The sequence below is a fragment of the Lagopus muta genome, chromosome 6 (assembly GCF_023343835.1).
Source record: "Lagopus muta isolate bLagMut1 chromosome 6, bLagMut1 primary, whole genome shotgun sequence".
NCBI classification, from domain to species: Eukaryota; Metazoa; Chordata; class Aves; order Galliformes; family Phasianidae; genus Lagopus; species Lagopus muta.
In genome coordinates this window covers 21,731,422-21,747,956 of record NC_064438.1, presented here as the reverse complement: position 1 = coordinate 21,747,956, position 16,535 = coordinate 21,731,422, and positions in this window count along the sequence as shown.

Here is a 16,535-nt window from a genome sequence, read left to right as displayed (position 1 = left end):
TGCTTCAGTGAGGAAAATGTTGTAATGTTCTCCTGTCAGATAAACACTGACTGCGCACTGTCTTAAGGGAAAGTGCTCCTGGATTCATTGCCATTACGTAACAACGGAAAAGAGAAAAAGAAACTGCATGAAAGTGTAAGCCATAAAAAATGCAGCCCGAAGGAAGCTTTGAAAGATTATCCAGTCCAACAGCCTGTGCCAGAAGAGGACAGGCTCTTTCTTTGGGCAGTTGTCTGACTTCGTCCATTAAAACTGCAGCAGTAGAAATTGCACAACGTCCCCGGGCCATCTCTAGCTGCAATTTGCTACCCTTGCCACTGAGAAGGCTTAATCCTGGCATCTAACTTCGAGTCATCACCACAGTCTTGCTCTACAGTGCTTACATTCCAGTTGGATAGAATTGGGAAAGGAAGGGTATGGGAAGCAAGAAAACTTCATCTTGGCTGAAGGGCAAGTGTGGAGGTAGCCACAGGAGGTCTGCTCAGGGCAAGCTCTTCTGGCAGTGTGATTATGTGGGGCAAGATCAACAGCTGCCCTAAAGTCAGCTTCAGAAGTCATCACCAAAAGGTAGTCATCACTTCTTGCCTTGGTCTGCCCTAGTGACTAACAAAACAGAAGGTTCAGGCTGGTGGTAAGGGGACTAATCAGAACTGACCCTGATGCTAGCCCAAGGCATGTTATTTACTACCCTTCATTTTGCCTTCAGTGGGGCAAAATTATGCCAAAATAATGCAGTTTGTGTTCTACTGAGACTGTTTTGTGATGCCTCAGCACTCAGCACAACTGAAATGCCTGTTGATCTGGTGATTTGTTTGTCCTGCAAAATGTCACTGATATGAAATGATGATGTATTGTAACTACAGTATTAGCACGTAGCCTTGCTTACAGCCTGGACTTCTGCAGATCAGGCCTCAGGTATGCTGGGTGGGATGATAGCACTGATCTAGGTTTATCTGCTCGGCCAACAGCATCTTCATGGGTCTCTACCACTATAATAGCAGTTCTCTAGGTACTTTGGTAGAAACATCACCCACTAGTAAAAATAACTGCCTTTCTTTTTACAAACTGACGAGATATCATTTTGTTTAATGAAATAACTTGTTCAAACATATACATTTTAAAATGGATATTCAGTAAACTTCTCTGACACTTCTTTTTCTTTGACAACATGTGGGAATGGTGCGTTGATCTATGGGTTAAACTTAGTTACTTTGGCTAGAAATTGTGCCTTGAGTGCCAAGACAACCAGGTCAAGGAAGGAAAAGCATGAAATCAAGAAAAAAAAAACAGAGTGTTTGACTGACAAAAGCAATTCTGAAGAGATAAGCATGGTAAGGGAAAGTGAGTAGTAGAGCTCTGTTTTACACTAAAAGGTCTGCTACACAATTTAAACATTATAATTGTTGGTTTTGCTTCACCACCGACTGTTTTGCCCAGGAGGAATAGCCTGGGATGGGTATTTAATATGCATGGTAATTGTAGAGGTCCAAGCCTAATGCTGGTGGGCACAGACATCTGTCTGCTGCTGGCTACACATCAGCTCCCACTACACAGACACAGAAGCTGGCGTAGGGAGAGGACTGCTTTCCCCATGAGACCAAGAAAGTGCAGTGACAGTTCTTCTTCCTAATCTTCCTCAGCCCTCCAGTTCTCTCCTGTCTGCTTGCCTCCAGGGTCACAGTTAGGGCAATGGAGCCAAAGGCAAATAATATTTAACATGTGTTAGGTTCTGTCTGAGTAACAGCCAAGTTCAGCCTGTAGGAGTAGGGATGTGCCTCTGGAGACAAACAAGGACCATTTGAGGGAATATTCCACTTTGGGCAGCTTCAGCTATCAGCTGCCTTCCTGGGAAAGGGTTCAGAAACCATTTTTTGAAGAAACTGCCCCCCAGACACCCCTTAGAAAAGATGAGTTTTGTCAGAATGATTTCAGTTGCAGGAAAGTACCAATTTCAAAGACTCTTATTGACTGAAGTCCAGAACTTTGTGGAGAAACAATAATCAACCTACCCTTCTCCCAACATCTCCAGCAGGAGAAACTGATGTTTCTCTCATAGTTAATTGATATAAAAACATAGTGAAGATCCAAGCAAAACATTTTGATTGACTAGATCTGTTTGATTTTCCTGTGGTTCATGGAAATGCAGAGATTGCACAGAGCTTCCTCAGAACAGAAGGGAACAGGAGGGCATAGCCTGTCCTTATCCAGTGCCTAGCTGGCCCTCTTCATAGGCTTATACAGTCTTTGCAAAAGCAATTCTTATCTCTAAAGCATTCCTAGATCCAGGTTTTCAAGAATTTTTTACAGAAGCATTGTTTTCCTGATACCAGTATATGCCAAGCTGAGGGCATATTTTCCTCCAAGAACATTTTAGGCTTTGCAATAAGCCTTCCAAGCTCATCCAAAAGGTCTGCCAGCTCAGCATCTCATCAGCGTCTAGGCAGCAATACAAAAGGAAGAAAACCTTGGAGGGTAGGCTGATCATTGTTTCTCCTCAAAGTTCTTGTCTTCAGACCAGAAGAGTCTTTGAAATTGGCCCTTTCCTGCTACTGAAAATATTAATGGGTGTGGACAGGGGGCTGAGATTTTGTAAGCACCCAAAGAAATCTCTTTATCTCTATCCCACTAATCTTGTTAACTAAATCATTTAGGATCCTTTGGGATTCACAAATGTCTTCTGCACAGAGGAGAAGAATTATCCTCCTGATTACTTTATTAGTGTTGTACAAAGGTACAATGGCACTGAGAAAAATACTTGAGAGAAGGCTAGAGAACAAGAAATTTACTTCTGTGAGAACAGACACTCAAGGCAATACATTTTAAGTGGCTAAGAGAAAGGAGTTGCTGTAATAAAGGCGCCATTTGATTTGCAGCAGTGTGTTCAAGGAAAGCACTGATTTAACTTGTTGGGTTTTCACATCCTACACATTCCTCAGCATGTCTTTTCATTTACTAAAAGTATGATGTGGTGATTTTCCTTTCCATAGGACAATTGGATTTCTAGAAAAATGTTGGAATAGCATTAAGCCAGTTGCTGTTCCAACAATATCAAATCTTGACATCTGTCTTTTGCAATTGGATCAGCCAGAAACAAAGAACTATAAAAAGGTGTTGTATCACACCATAAATGGGTTGGCAAAGTAGGCATCCCATATGCTCTGATAAACCCTTGATGGTACAGAAAGACATCCAGACATCTCAAGACCGCAATCTTTTGTACACCAAAATGGGGATTACCACACTTGACAATAGACTTGGCTGAATAACCCAGACCTCATTTCAACCCACAATACTTGGATCTCCAAAAGACAACTTGCCAGATTTACATCTGTTTCCTCTATGGGGAATTTGGAGTCCTTTTCTAACCCTTTGAGCTTACTTTTCCTTCTTCTCTTGGCTTTGCTGCCAGATGATAAAGATTTAATTCATTTATTACCATTACAATCCATCTGGTTTTGAGCACAAAAGTAAGCAGGGTTTTCAGAATAGCTTCTGTTCCTAAGAGAAAATTAGAGCCTACACCTACTTTTTTAGTGTCTTCCTACTCTTTTTTTCCTTCTTGGGCAGAAAATTACACTATGCATCAGGGGTTATCCTTGCCCTCCCCGTGTCCTCTGTCTAATGCAAACAGCAGCGTGGACTTGGAAATGCAGAAGAGTGGATTTTATTTGTTACATCCCTCAGTCCAGGGAGCTCTGACAAGGGGTTTTCCATTTTATCTTCAGTCATGACTGTTTTAAGCTTTTAATTTATTTTTTTATTTTTCTTCAAGTGGTGTGGGACTAGACAACAGTCCTGAGTGATGAAATTTAATTTCAATAAAACAAGTGTGGTCCTGCCGTTCCTTTTAGTTGTCCCAACTTCTAGTGAACCTCCTCTCCAGACAATCTAGGAACAATTTATTTGTTCACATGCAAAGCCTCTCCTCATTGTAGATATGGTATATTTTTTTTTCCACAGGAATGAGTATTAGCACTGCTAAACACATCAGCCAGATTTAATCTACTCTACTGTAGACATTTATTCTTCAGTGAAGGCAAAGCAGAGGCTATTATTTACTTCTCTGTGTGATGTGAGATAAAAGTATTACACCTCCAAACTTTCCCCTGATGTCTGAAAAACCCAAAGCATTTCCTCTGCCTTTCATTTCTAAGAGTGCTGCAATCTCTGGATGAAAGCTCCTTGATATATGCCAGTTAATTGTTCTTATCAAACTAAATTCTTCAGTCATCCAGAGCTCTCACTCAACAGCTGTGGCACCTCCCTGTGGAACATCAAACTTTCTCCAGTCTCCAGAGCAGTTCCATGGCCAGTATTTCTATAGTGTATAAGTACACAGCACTTTAAATATTTACAGTGTTTTTTTTTTTTCTTTCCTAATACTGGAAGTCTCGGTATTCAAAGGCTAAAGAATCACAGACTTCAGTGAAACTGTACCATACTGATCAGGAATAACAGAGATTTAACTCCAGAAATTCTGATACCAACATTGAGCAACATGTATAGAAAATGCATAGTCAGATGTTCCTAATGAGGTATCAACAATACATCACAAATACAGCCAAGCAGCCTGTGCTTTTTACCTTTCAATTTATGTGCCCATTTCAACCTTAGCTGTTGAACTTTCCACAAGCAGAGTTGATACTGGGGGTTAAAGGTTACAACTAACAATCCAGGCAATACTCTGACCGGGCTGCAAAAGCAATAAATAGAGTCAAAACATGAGAAAAACCTTTTCAGCTCACAGCTTACCTGCTCCAGGGGTTTGCGAGAGTTGGATTGAGGGGATAAAAGAAAGTGGGAGGGACACAGCACTGGGGCTCAGAGCTGGAAAAAGAAACAACAGTGAAAAGGTCAACGTTCAGATGATGGTATCACATCCTCCTTTCATCCCTGCAGTTCACACGAAGGCCGGGATCCTTGCTTTGCTTTACTTTGGGGAAAACTCTTGCTTTATTTGTTCATGTTGAACTGCTATCGGAGCTCAGTGTCTCAGTGTTGTGTTTTAATAACATCAGTTTCCCTGGACCAGATACATATGAAGTCAGTTAGACGATTCTATAAACAATGGATCCAAGTCACGCAACGCAACATTTCTGATTGCAAGATAACCTTTCTGAGGGCGAAGTTAGCGAGGTGAGGGGTTGGATTCCTCAGCCAGGCATGAAGGGAAGGCTTCAGCATTCAGATCTTCTCCAGTGGGATGAAGTCCGTCTCCTCTTGTTTTGGGGGAAAGACTCCTTGGTTTGTTTTTCTGCTCTCCAGTCAGCATGCTGTGTGACTTTTCTGTATTTTGGCTGCCCAGAGCATACTTTGTTGACAGTTCATTTAAGGAGATCTGCACAGAATATTTTCCTTTGAAATCAGTTAAGGAGAGGAGTTTTGCTAAAGCTTTAGTGAGTGCTCTATCTCTTCATTTTTATTCTGGAGTTTAAAGAAAAAGTGATACATGTGGGAAGATGTTTCCAAACCAAGGAACAAGAAGGTTCATTTAGCATAGTATAGGAAAGGTCAGAGAAGAAGGGAGAGAGATGGAATTGACCAGATGGAGATTTTGGAAAGCGCTTCTCCCAATATCTTGCATGTATGGTTATTTGTTGATGAAGATATCAGTCTAATATCTATTTTAAAGCAAATTCATGCTCCAAGATCCAATGTAGAATTTTTGTCGTTTGATTTTCTCCTCCCTTCTCTGGTACCTAACACAAGTTGATGCTGTGTACGTCTGTCTATCCGTGATTTTATTTTTTTGCCACATATGAAGAGGTGTAATTTTCACATGTGTATGTGCCATGTTGTTACCTACAGGTATAGTAATTGTTCATTTCTACACTTTGCTTAGAAAAATTGTGGTCTGGAGATCTTTTGTGATCTGGAGATCTCTTCTGTGCTTGTTACTGTATGGCTACACATGTGCACATGAGCCAAACAAGCTTTTCTGTTACAAGCTATAGCAAAGTCTACAGGTAAAGTTAAATAGAGCTGAAGTTGTTGACTTTTTCTCTCTGAAGCTGTCAATCAGTTTGGAGATATGATTTTGCCTGTAACATCTATGAATATTTTGGTCTTCGGCTCACTCCTAAAATAGAGTCTAGATGCTCAGATCAGGAATTACAATTGTCACAGTTGTCTCTCCTAGAGGCTTATTCACATCCACAGCAAGGGGACCCTGGAGCAGACCCCTGAAATGACTTCCTCATTCAAGGGATATGATTGCAATCGTGAGGGCTTCCACAGTCTGTCTAGCTTCATGTTTGGCTGACAGCTCTGACCCCAGCAGCAACAGGCTGATTCTGCCAGGCATGGTGACAATTGCAAAATTCCTTTGTGGACAGCACATAAAGGACACATGGGTTGCAAGTGGCACATGGTTGCAAACAGTTGCAATCTGCACTTTGTCAGCTTCTATTTTATGTTATGGAGAAACAAGTTCATGTTTCTCAACAGTTGGGGCTTCATAGAACTACCCTGGCTGCATTGGATTATCCACAATTTCCATGCACATAGGGTCAAAACTGAGTGCAGTTCTAGGGTAAAGACCACCCTAGCAAACTGGGCTGCTGTATTTTAGATCAGTAATTACACTACTAAAGTTAATCACCAGCCCTGCCCTCTATGTGTATAGCTGTCTGTCTGCTGTTCTATACAGAAGGGGAGCTAACAACACACATGTTTGTTAAGATTTGTTTAATTAAGCAGAAATTAATAGACATAATGAGAGTTCATTTAGAGTTTCCAGTGGCTTGCTCACATAGTTGTGAAGCTGGGTTTTGAAAGAAGCTCTGGCTGAGTATCCTGGGGATCTGGATTCAATTCTTAGCTTTGCCATAGACTTCCTGTCTAACCCTAGGCAAATTGTGCAAGGCCACATCTGTAAGGTACCGAGGTATTTAATTCACAAATGCTTACTGACTTCTTCTGTAATCAGGGCTATGTTGCCTTTCTGCCTTGCTCTACCCACCTGCAAAAGAGATAACAGAGCAGATCCTTATGTACTGTGGTGAGAGCATTTGATATAAGCGAAAGCTCTTTCTGAATGTGAATTTGTACAGCAGTGAGATAATTTGGGTTTTAATCTCATTTGATTTTTCAGATACTATAGTGCTGTGGATAAAATACCCCTGAAGCACAGACAGTGATGGCGCACTGACACCAGTTAACACACACTTGTTACTTAACTTCATGAGTGGATTTTTTCTTGGAATACTTGCTGTATATTCCCCTCTAGCTATGATACTGCGCTCCAACTGCAAATGTTTAACAGTGGGAAGATTGCAGACCTTTTGTCCTGACCTAATATTAACTGAATGAATTACTTTGTTTTAACAAGAGGAGCAGTGATTTTTCCCACTTCCCTCTGTTTGAGGCTTGTGTAACTGTTACTGTCTCCCTGTTGAACTCTTCCTCTTTCTGTCTATCCATTTCTTTTCTCCTCACTGTTTGCTGAGTCAGACAGCCTTTTCCACATGACATTATGCTCCATTGGTTTACAGATTTATTGTTTAAAACCAGTATCCAGTATTCCCAATAAACATTAATTATTGCCTCAGTTGTGACATGCAGTGTCGTTTGGGTGAAATGAAAGTCATTATCATCAAGAATTCACTACCAGCCTGCTCAGCAAAGAGCAGTAATCCATGGGGTAGACATTTAGGAAAGATACTTCAGTCAGCTAGTCACTGTATTGATTAAAAGCAAAAGGCTTTAGCTATGTTAAAGACAAGGCATTCTGTAGTCTTTTCAAATCAATTATTCAACCACAGAATAATTTTGCCACCCAGGAACTGCACTCACTCCTCTTGAATTCTAAACAAAATGGCTTTTCTGTCCCTTTGCATCAGCTCTCTCCCAGGCTGGGACAGTCAAGATGAACTACAAAAGCTCAGCACAAAACCCCTTGCCCAAGTGCAGCCCAGGCAAACTTTCATTGCCACGTGTTGCTTCCCACTTCTTCTCAATGGCATTTGGAATGCTCCTCTGCTCTCAGAACTCAGCCCATCTGTCTCGATGTGGGGTTTCCCAGGTCGCTTCCTTATACTGGGAAACACCTCTGTGTCCCACGTCATACTAATGCATTTCCATCCCCTGACTTGCTCAAGCCTGTTTTGTCCTTGACCTCCTCAAACATCTTGGCAAAACCGAAAAGCAGGTGCCACAGCAGGTTCAAGTTTCTCTTCTCACATCTTTTATCTCCAAAGGGTTTCAAAGAAGCAGGAGAGTTGTTCATCAGCAGGGACCTAGCCTACTGTTCTGTCCCACTGGATTTCAAGCTCTTCTTGCCAGGCTGTCCTGGTGCTGGTTCAAACACATGTCATCACATGCAACATGGACACAATACCCTCATTCCTATGGGCTCCAGGACCCAGCAGAAGAAAGCGCAGGCAGAAGATCAAACATGGAAGGAACAGAAGACAGAGGAGCTGCTGTTGCTGTCTGTGTCTGGAACAGAAAAATGAACACAAGGGAAGAGACAGGGCAGGGGGATAATTACTTTCATCCCAATTTTATTCCCACAATTCCCAACCACTTTTGAAGCCAATTTTCCTTTAATAAAATATACTATTAATGACTCAAGTAGAAGCCTTTTGTGCAAGACAATACCCAACTCTCCAGATGGAATTATTTTGCATTCTGCACAATATACATGTATGTATATTTATATACATAAATGGAGCTATGAGCATGGTCTCCATTACTGTATTTTGCAAATCGAATAAGTTATTTCAAAATATGTTTAACATACTTTATTTCTTTGAAACTAATTCTTTCATAGCTCTCCCCCTCTTCCAGCCCTCCCTACCCCCTAAAGAGAAACACAAGCCAAACAAGAACTATTTCCCATCATTTCTGGAAGCCATTCATTTGCTATTTCTGTTCATCAGAGCTTCAGAATGAAGGAATTTAAAGAGCTACTGATGCCTTTTGCTACTTGGCATATATATCCAAAATTGTCTTTCAAGCAGCTTTGACACATCCTTCTTCTCTTTCTTCTTTAACAGCCTGTCAGAGAAACAGGCCTAATTAGTTTATTGTGGGTTTGTGTGTGAAGGAGTTATTGAGGGAGTGCCAAGTCAAAAAGTCAAACACAAACTGATTAATTTTCACAATGCACCCCTCTGAGGTGGGGAAGTTCTGACAAATCCACTGGGTGTTCACAGTTATCCTGTGCTCTGCACACAGGGGCTGGGAGCCATATGGAGAACAGAGCGCTGGCACAACACTCTCAACTCCCAAAGCTCACTCTCTGGGCACTGGGGCTGGCGCTGAAACTCAGCACCCATCAGGAGCATGGCCCAACAGACTTGTCTCATCCCCTAACACAGAGGAATGTTTGTTACAGCCCTTCTTTGAGGTCAGCTTTTCGGCCTCAGAGGGACTGCAAGTAGAATGTGCACAGCTTAGGAGTGTGATGCAACTATTTATTGGTTTGCAGAAAAGATAGCTTGAATTTAAAGAGGCATTAAGCTAAACATCCGTGTGCCCACCACCCTGATGCCCCTGATGGCTAGGCTGGGTTGGCAAGCAAATTTTCAGTACATGAAGGCAGCTTTAAAGCAGGAGAGGGACAGACATTTTACATGGACTAATAGTGATAGGACAAGGGAGAATGGTTTTAAAATAAAAGAGGGGAGACTTAGGTTAGATGTTAAGAAGAAATTTTTTACTCAGAGTAGCAAGGCACTGGCACACGCTATCCAGAGTTGTGGGTGCCCCATCCCTGGAGGCAATCAAGGACGGGCTGGATGGGGCCCTGGGCAGCCTGATCTGGCAGATGGCAACCAGCCCACAGCAAGGGCTTGGGACTAGATGGTCTTCAAGGTCACTTGCAACCTAAGCCATTCTGTGATTCTATACCTTTCATGTTGCTGTTTTCCCTACGAAATCTTTGGGTTGTGTATGGACCCAACTCAACAGTGCTACCTCTGTCCATAGTTTAACTTTACTTATATCTCTACAAACTTTCTCACAGCTCTTCCTCAGCAATCTGAGTCAAGGTTCCACAGCTGTGTCATATCACAGCTGGGCTTTGCTCCTTGGTGCAGTTCTGCCCAGGAGGGTTTACAGAGGGTGGCTACACCAGTTATTCAGGAAGGTTGCAGTCTGGAAGGAGAATGGGCTAGATCAGTAGATTTAACGTCAGTGAAACTTCCAGAAAAAATGTTCATGATCCACAGTGGTTCCCATTTCCAACCAAATACAAATTAGGCTGACCTTTAAAGGTTTGCTTAGTGATTTGTAACTCTGCCCATTGCATTTTCTTGCTTTCTCAGATGCCAGAGAATATCAGGAGGGAGGAAGGTTTATTTCCCCCAGTGGTTTTGTGGAACGCCTTGTAATGCTTTTCAGACCAGCAGTTGTTCCCCTGACCTTCAACTGAGAAACACTGATCTGCAAAGGCCCCTTCCAGCACAACGTTCTTTAATTCTAGAAATTCAGAACCTCTTGAATTTCTATTGCTTTTTCACTGCCATCAGCTACATGTCCTCTACTTCTCTGGACTATCTTTTATCACCTATTATGCTAGCTGAATAGTAGATGTAAAACAGAACATTTGTCCAGAAGAGAATTACTGTTCCTGTCACAAGAGTTTATTTGAAGCCATAGCTGCTACAGAGATGAGTGTGATGGCACTGCAACCTTCAAAGGCAAAGATTTTTCTCACTCAAAGCTATTCCCAGGTTACCAGCATAGAAGTCTGATTGAATGCAAGGAACTTTTGTAGCATGTAAAAACCAGATCTAGCTCACTTGAAAAAAATTAGCCCCACTCCTATGAACCCTAGCTTGGATTTCAACAGAGCTATTCACCTCACTCTCTTTTTCTCTGCTTCACTTGTTTTCTCCACTCCAGCATTTCTAACAGTTATGCACTTCAAACAGCATCCAAATAGACTTGGGAGCAATATTAAAAAGCCACCACAACACACCCAGTTCTCCTAACAGCTCCTCTGATCTAGCGTCTCACCTCTCTTTGGTGTGCTATACATATACACATACTGCAGCAAGTGACCAGGAGGGGCAAGGAAGCATTTCTGTAGTCAAGGGGCCAGCAACCCTAACTGTGAGGTCATCTACCTGAAGGTAGCTTGGAGCCAAGCCTGTGTTTCTATAGGGGGCCCGTCAACACCCTGCTCTGGCAGTGATCACAGGATCGTTCAAAACTCTGCACTGGCTTAGCTTTAAACCTCCATGAACTGGGTCAGATTTGCAAGAGTTGGTTTTTGTGGTAGGGCACTGTGCCGTGGCCATCAGCCTCATTTGGATTCAAACAACATTATGAGACTCGAGGGGTTTATCTGAAATATGAAAACACCATAAATATTCATTTTGCGAAAATCCTGCTCAGACAGAGAGCATAGAGCTGCCTGATTTGTACCCTGCTAATGTCATCCGGCTGCAAGTGGGCAGGGGGACCCCAATTCTGTATGTGTGTCAGAGCCATATCAGATCCATGTGGCTGGCTTGACGTCCTCCTGTTGTCAGCAATCTCGTGCTCCCCCAGGGAGCTGTGGGCTTGCACTGAGCAGCTCAGCGGTGACTTGCCATTCAGCTTACAGCAAGGAAACACAGTTCCCATGCGCTTCACGTATACTGTCTGAAATGTGTTGCATATGGGTGTGAGGCAAGCAGGATAGAGATATATAACAGCAGATTGATTTAGTAGAAATGAAAATAGCTAGACATATGTTCAGCACATTAAAAGGACTGATGCATATTGTGCCCCTGCTTACTGTTACTGGGTAATTATCTTTTGTTTTTTAAGAGGTCTGTGTCACAAAGAAGATCAATTTGTATCAGGCCCTCCCTCCATGCCCACACGTGGCTTCACAGGAGGAAAAGGCAGATTTTAAAAGAACAGTTAAATGTCAAGATAACAGCTCCAATGTCTAGAAGCTAAGTCCTGCATCAAAAAGGGACTTCTGTTTGTGTTTCCTCTGACGGCAGTGCTGGATCCTATCCCCCTCGTATGTGTTTCAACATCAGTGGTCCACAGCATCTCAGCCATCCGAGCCATCTTCAGAGGATGACAAGCAGCAGCCACCTTAATCCAATTTCATTTAAGTATGTAATTAGGGCTGTACATCTGGGATCACTTTTTCTCCCCTTCAAAACTTAAAAAGCTTTGTGAACTAGAGGCAGGAAGGAGGGTTTGATCCAGCTTTGGGTGTTGAAAAATTCCTCTCATCTCAGCTCAGCAGTATGAGGCTCCAGAGGCTTGTACTCACCATTTGCTGGCTCTGGGGGAAACCAAAAGATTGTGTGGCTGTCTCAGGACTGTCTCACTCAAACAGTTCCCTTGCTGTTTGGGCACATGCTTCCTGTTTCTCCACAGTATTCTCTTCTAGCCACTTTTTACTAGCGTTGGACTCTGCACTGTCAACAGACACTCACCTGACTCCCCAGGCTCTGGGGCTTCGCCTTTGTCAGGCACAGGTGGTAGAAGACACATGCTTTACAGGAAACATCCTCTTGCAATGCTCTGTACAATCAGTGAGCTCCTGCCATCAAAACTGGTCACCACTGGATGTCCACATAAGGCAAGAATCAAAGGGAGACAGATGTTTTCAGAGATTTCTTAAAATATAATACCTAATGCTGATCACATTACAGAAAGGATGTCCAGCTCCCTGTTTGGAGAAGGGACTTGTTTGTACTCCTATTTCCAGGCAGCTTGCAAGCTGTGTACACATCATCATTAGAGGCATTCAAGGCCAGTTTGGATGGAGCCCTGGGCAGTCTGATCTGATGGGTGGTAACCTTGCCAACGGCAGGGGGTTGGAACTAAATGATCTTTAAGATTCTAGTGGAAATGCTAAGTCAAGACTTGAAGCAGTGATTAAGGTGGGAAGGCAGGGCCAACCCAGGGCACCTCAGCTGCATGCAATGCACCTGAGTGACTGGAAGGTGTGGAGCCAGGATCCACCCCTTTCCAGACCTCATTTCAGGGTGGCAGTGGAGGTGAGGGTTTCTTGCTGGAGACACCTGCATTCCTGAGGACACCTGAAGGCAAGCAACATCTTTTCTTTTTATCTGTGCCTGTTGCATTTGCACAAATCCTCACTTGTTGTAGCCTGGGACCTTGCTGCTCTGCTGTCATTGCTGTGCTTTCCATTGCATTACAAGGTCCATTCTAACCTAAGTCATTTTATGATAATCTGCAGAAAAATATTTAGTGTCTCTACATCTTTGTTGAAGTTTATCCATGTAAACAGTTAGCTGGTACTAACAAAGGGATGGAAAACTTGGGATAAAGGGAAGAGGTGAAGAAGAAGGCCTGGGGAATGTAATGGATACACTATTGATGAAGAAATTCTCTAGGCAAAGTATGTGATCAAAGGTGTGTCTTGCTCTCCTCCCAGATTTCCATGGAAGTATCTTCTGCCCTTTCCAATAGGACAATGTTGAATCAACTGTCTGTATGGCTTGGTGCCAGCTGAGAGGCTGGAAATGCCTTAGGCAAAAGGACTGTGGGTGAAGGATATCTGACTATGCTGTCTGACATCTAGAAAGAATAGATGATACTGATCATGTACTCTAGGGCTTAAAGCCACCATTTACAACCAGCAAGTAAGAGAGCACTGAGGGAAGGCCTTGGTCTGTCACACCTGCCTGGAGTTGTTTCCTCCTTGGCAGTACAGAGGACAAACACAGCATGAGGGCCACGTGTGTAAGCAGGTCTAGCTCTTGTGCTTCTTCTTGCACTGAATGCTGTCTCTTGAGCTAGGCTCTCAGATGGAGGTTGGTGTGACCACAGGCCCACTACTTCCACCAACACTGGCTTCAAATGTGCTGAAAAAAATAAGACAAAATCGATTTTTAAAACACTACAAATTCACTGTGAAGAGATTAAGAATCACAGAGGAGTAACCTCAGCTTCTCCTTTAATACAAATCACGGAGGAATAAAGTCGGCAGTCAGCACTGACAGGAGAACTGCTCTCTGTCCTCCCACCAGAAGAGATCAATACTGTTATTATTATTGGGAGGAAGAAAGCTGGGACAATAATGCCAGTAAAAAAAGAAAATAGTTTTTTTTTTTTTTAAAAAAAAAAAGCATTCCTATTGTAAAACAGAAAAAAAACACTTTTTATAACTAAGTTTGGTGAGATTCTTTAATTTGTTATAGCTTGTATTAGAGAGTAACTTTTTAAAAAATTAGAAATCCAAAATAAACAGCGGATATTTCAATGAATCACAAACATTTTTGTATTTGTGCAGGATTTCCTTTCGTAAGGAACTTCATGTGGGGAGAGCTGCTTAGATCTGGAGCAGAAACAAATTCCCAAGTCTTGAACTCTTTCACAAAATGAACACCTCATCTCCTCCACACACCTAGAAATCAGAAAATTTGAATTTGTTGTAGGACAAATGTGAATGCTGCCTGCAACTTTCTCACTGCTTTCTAGGCTTCCTAAAGGCTAAAAATGTCTGCTTTAGTTTTTAGTTTGGGACTCAACAACCTCAGTCCCAAAGAAGTTAAAAAGAAACTTGTCTGAGCAACTTACACTTGCCCACTTGAAAAATAAATAAATTCAAATGCACTATGTAAAGGATTGCAAAATCAGATTTGGAGATAGACCCTGAAGAAATTTATTTGCAGATGGGCTTAAACTGTGGATAATAGTACTGACTCACCATTATGAACTGCTTTGAGGTCTAGGGATAAAAGGATTATGTGAATACTAGGTATTATTACGTTTTATTGTTAATTTCAAAAGCTAAAAAATGAATAATAAACAGGAGAAAAAATCTATTCAATTTAATTAGAGACTTGATAAGAGAGCCTAAATGTCAACACAATTGGCATTATGCCTGCCTCTCCAGCCTGTCGTACCTTACTGGCCTTTTAAAAACATTTTCAGTGTGGAGTGAGTCCAAAAGCTGCAGAAACGTGGACTTGCAAATTCATAGGGATTTTCATAGCCTATTTCCTCTACTCTAGTTGTTGTCATGCATGATTCTGTTCCTTGTCGTGCTGTTAGAGAGAGCCCTTACACACACCCTCACACACACGCTTTTCCTCCCATACAAGTCCTTCTCCTTAACAGGTAGCACATAAAGCAAAAAGGGGGAAGGAAAAAAGTATTGGGAAATCAACATCTGGTTCAGATAATTCCTTCTATTTAATTTTTTACTTAGAGAACTCCCATTGGTACCAAATAATTGAACTCAGTTATTCACAGCTAAAATCCTGGTAGCACCATTCCACTCTGGTTTCATGTGGTGGATCGTCACACCTAGGCTCCTAAAGCCATGTGGAGGATTTACATCCTGGGTAAAAAGAAGTGAAAGGTAGTTCCTTCTTTGTCCCCATAGCACATGGATATATACAAAAAGACACTGCCTTGCCTTCTACCCTTCCCCTTTATTATAAGACACTGGACTTCTAACAAATACACTTCATTTCATATTAAAAAAAAAAAAAAGCAGTGTAATTAGCCTTGCTTTTTTTGGCCTGCATGTGTGTGGTAAAATGTCTAGTAATAGTTGGCAAGTCTTCTGCAGAGAATGAGATTCCCATGGTTAGATCTAAAGCCCAAATGCTTGGAACAAATTAACACCAGCCAAGAAAGTGAGGTTAATTACTGGAACACTTAGAGGGGAAGGTCTCCCTAGTCTGGAAAAATGCAATACACTATCTACACGTATGGTATGTGGCAAAGCAGGATCTCTCCCTCTTTTTGTCTAATTTTTTTTTCTCACTTTCTCTTCTTTCCTTTTGTGTCCCAACTATAGACAAATGTCAGAATCACTGTGCGAGCATCTCATCCCCCTCTGACCTATTCTTCTATCGGGCCAGTGCCACCGATGGCCCTGGAAGCTACTCAAAGCTGAGAAACAAGGCCACTGGAGGCTGGCTCTCCTTCTGTCTATGTTTTCTCATTAGTGGTTTTGCGTTGTTGAAAAGCATCTTCATTGGAGGCCCAGGATTCCAGCAACATGCTGCTTTAATCTGGGGTGGGTACTGAGGCTTTCAAAAACACAGCATACAGCCCAACAGGAGAACAGTCGTCTTCCCTAATGTGCTCTTTGGAGAGCAAATCTGTAAATCCTGTAGGCCCCTAAACATCTGCCTTTGGTAACGTTTTAATGGGGAAAATTTGCCTAGTAACCACATAGCTGTTGACCTTTGATGCGTAAGGAATGTACACATCCTCATGTCTTGGCAGGGGCTGATGTGTGCGAAAACCTGTGAAATCGAGGTAGAAAAAATCACTTCAGTAGAAGCAATGTATCCGCTTGGGTTACCTGTGCACCTTTAGGAGGGCTCCCTCATGTGTTGGCATCACTCATGACACAGCTTTCTGTGGCATAAGGATGCAGCTTTTCTCCACAGGACTGCTGCCCCTCTCTGTGCTCAGGATGGATGCTGTTCGCTACAGGAACAGCTATTCAAGATTTTGTTTTCTCTTCATTGTTCAGTTTGTGACCTCAAGCCTTACTGGCTGTGCACTATTCAAACCCTGCTCTGAAAACAACATCATTCTGTTTTCTCATGGGCTTTTCTATAGCATTCATGACAATAGTATCAAAG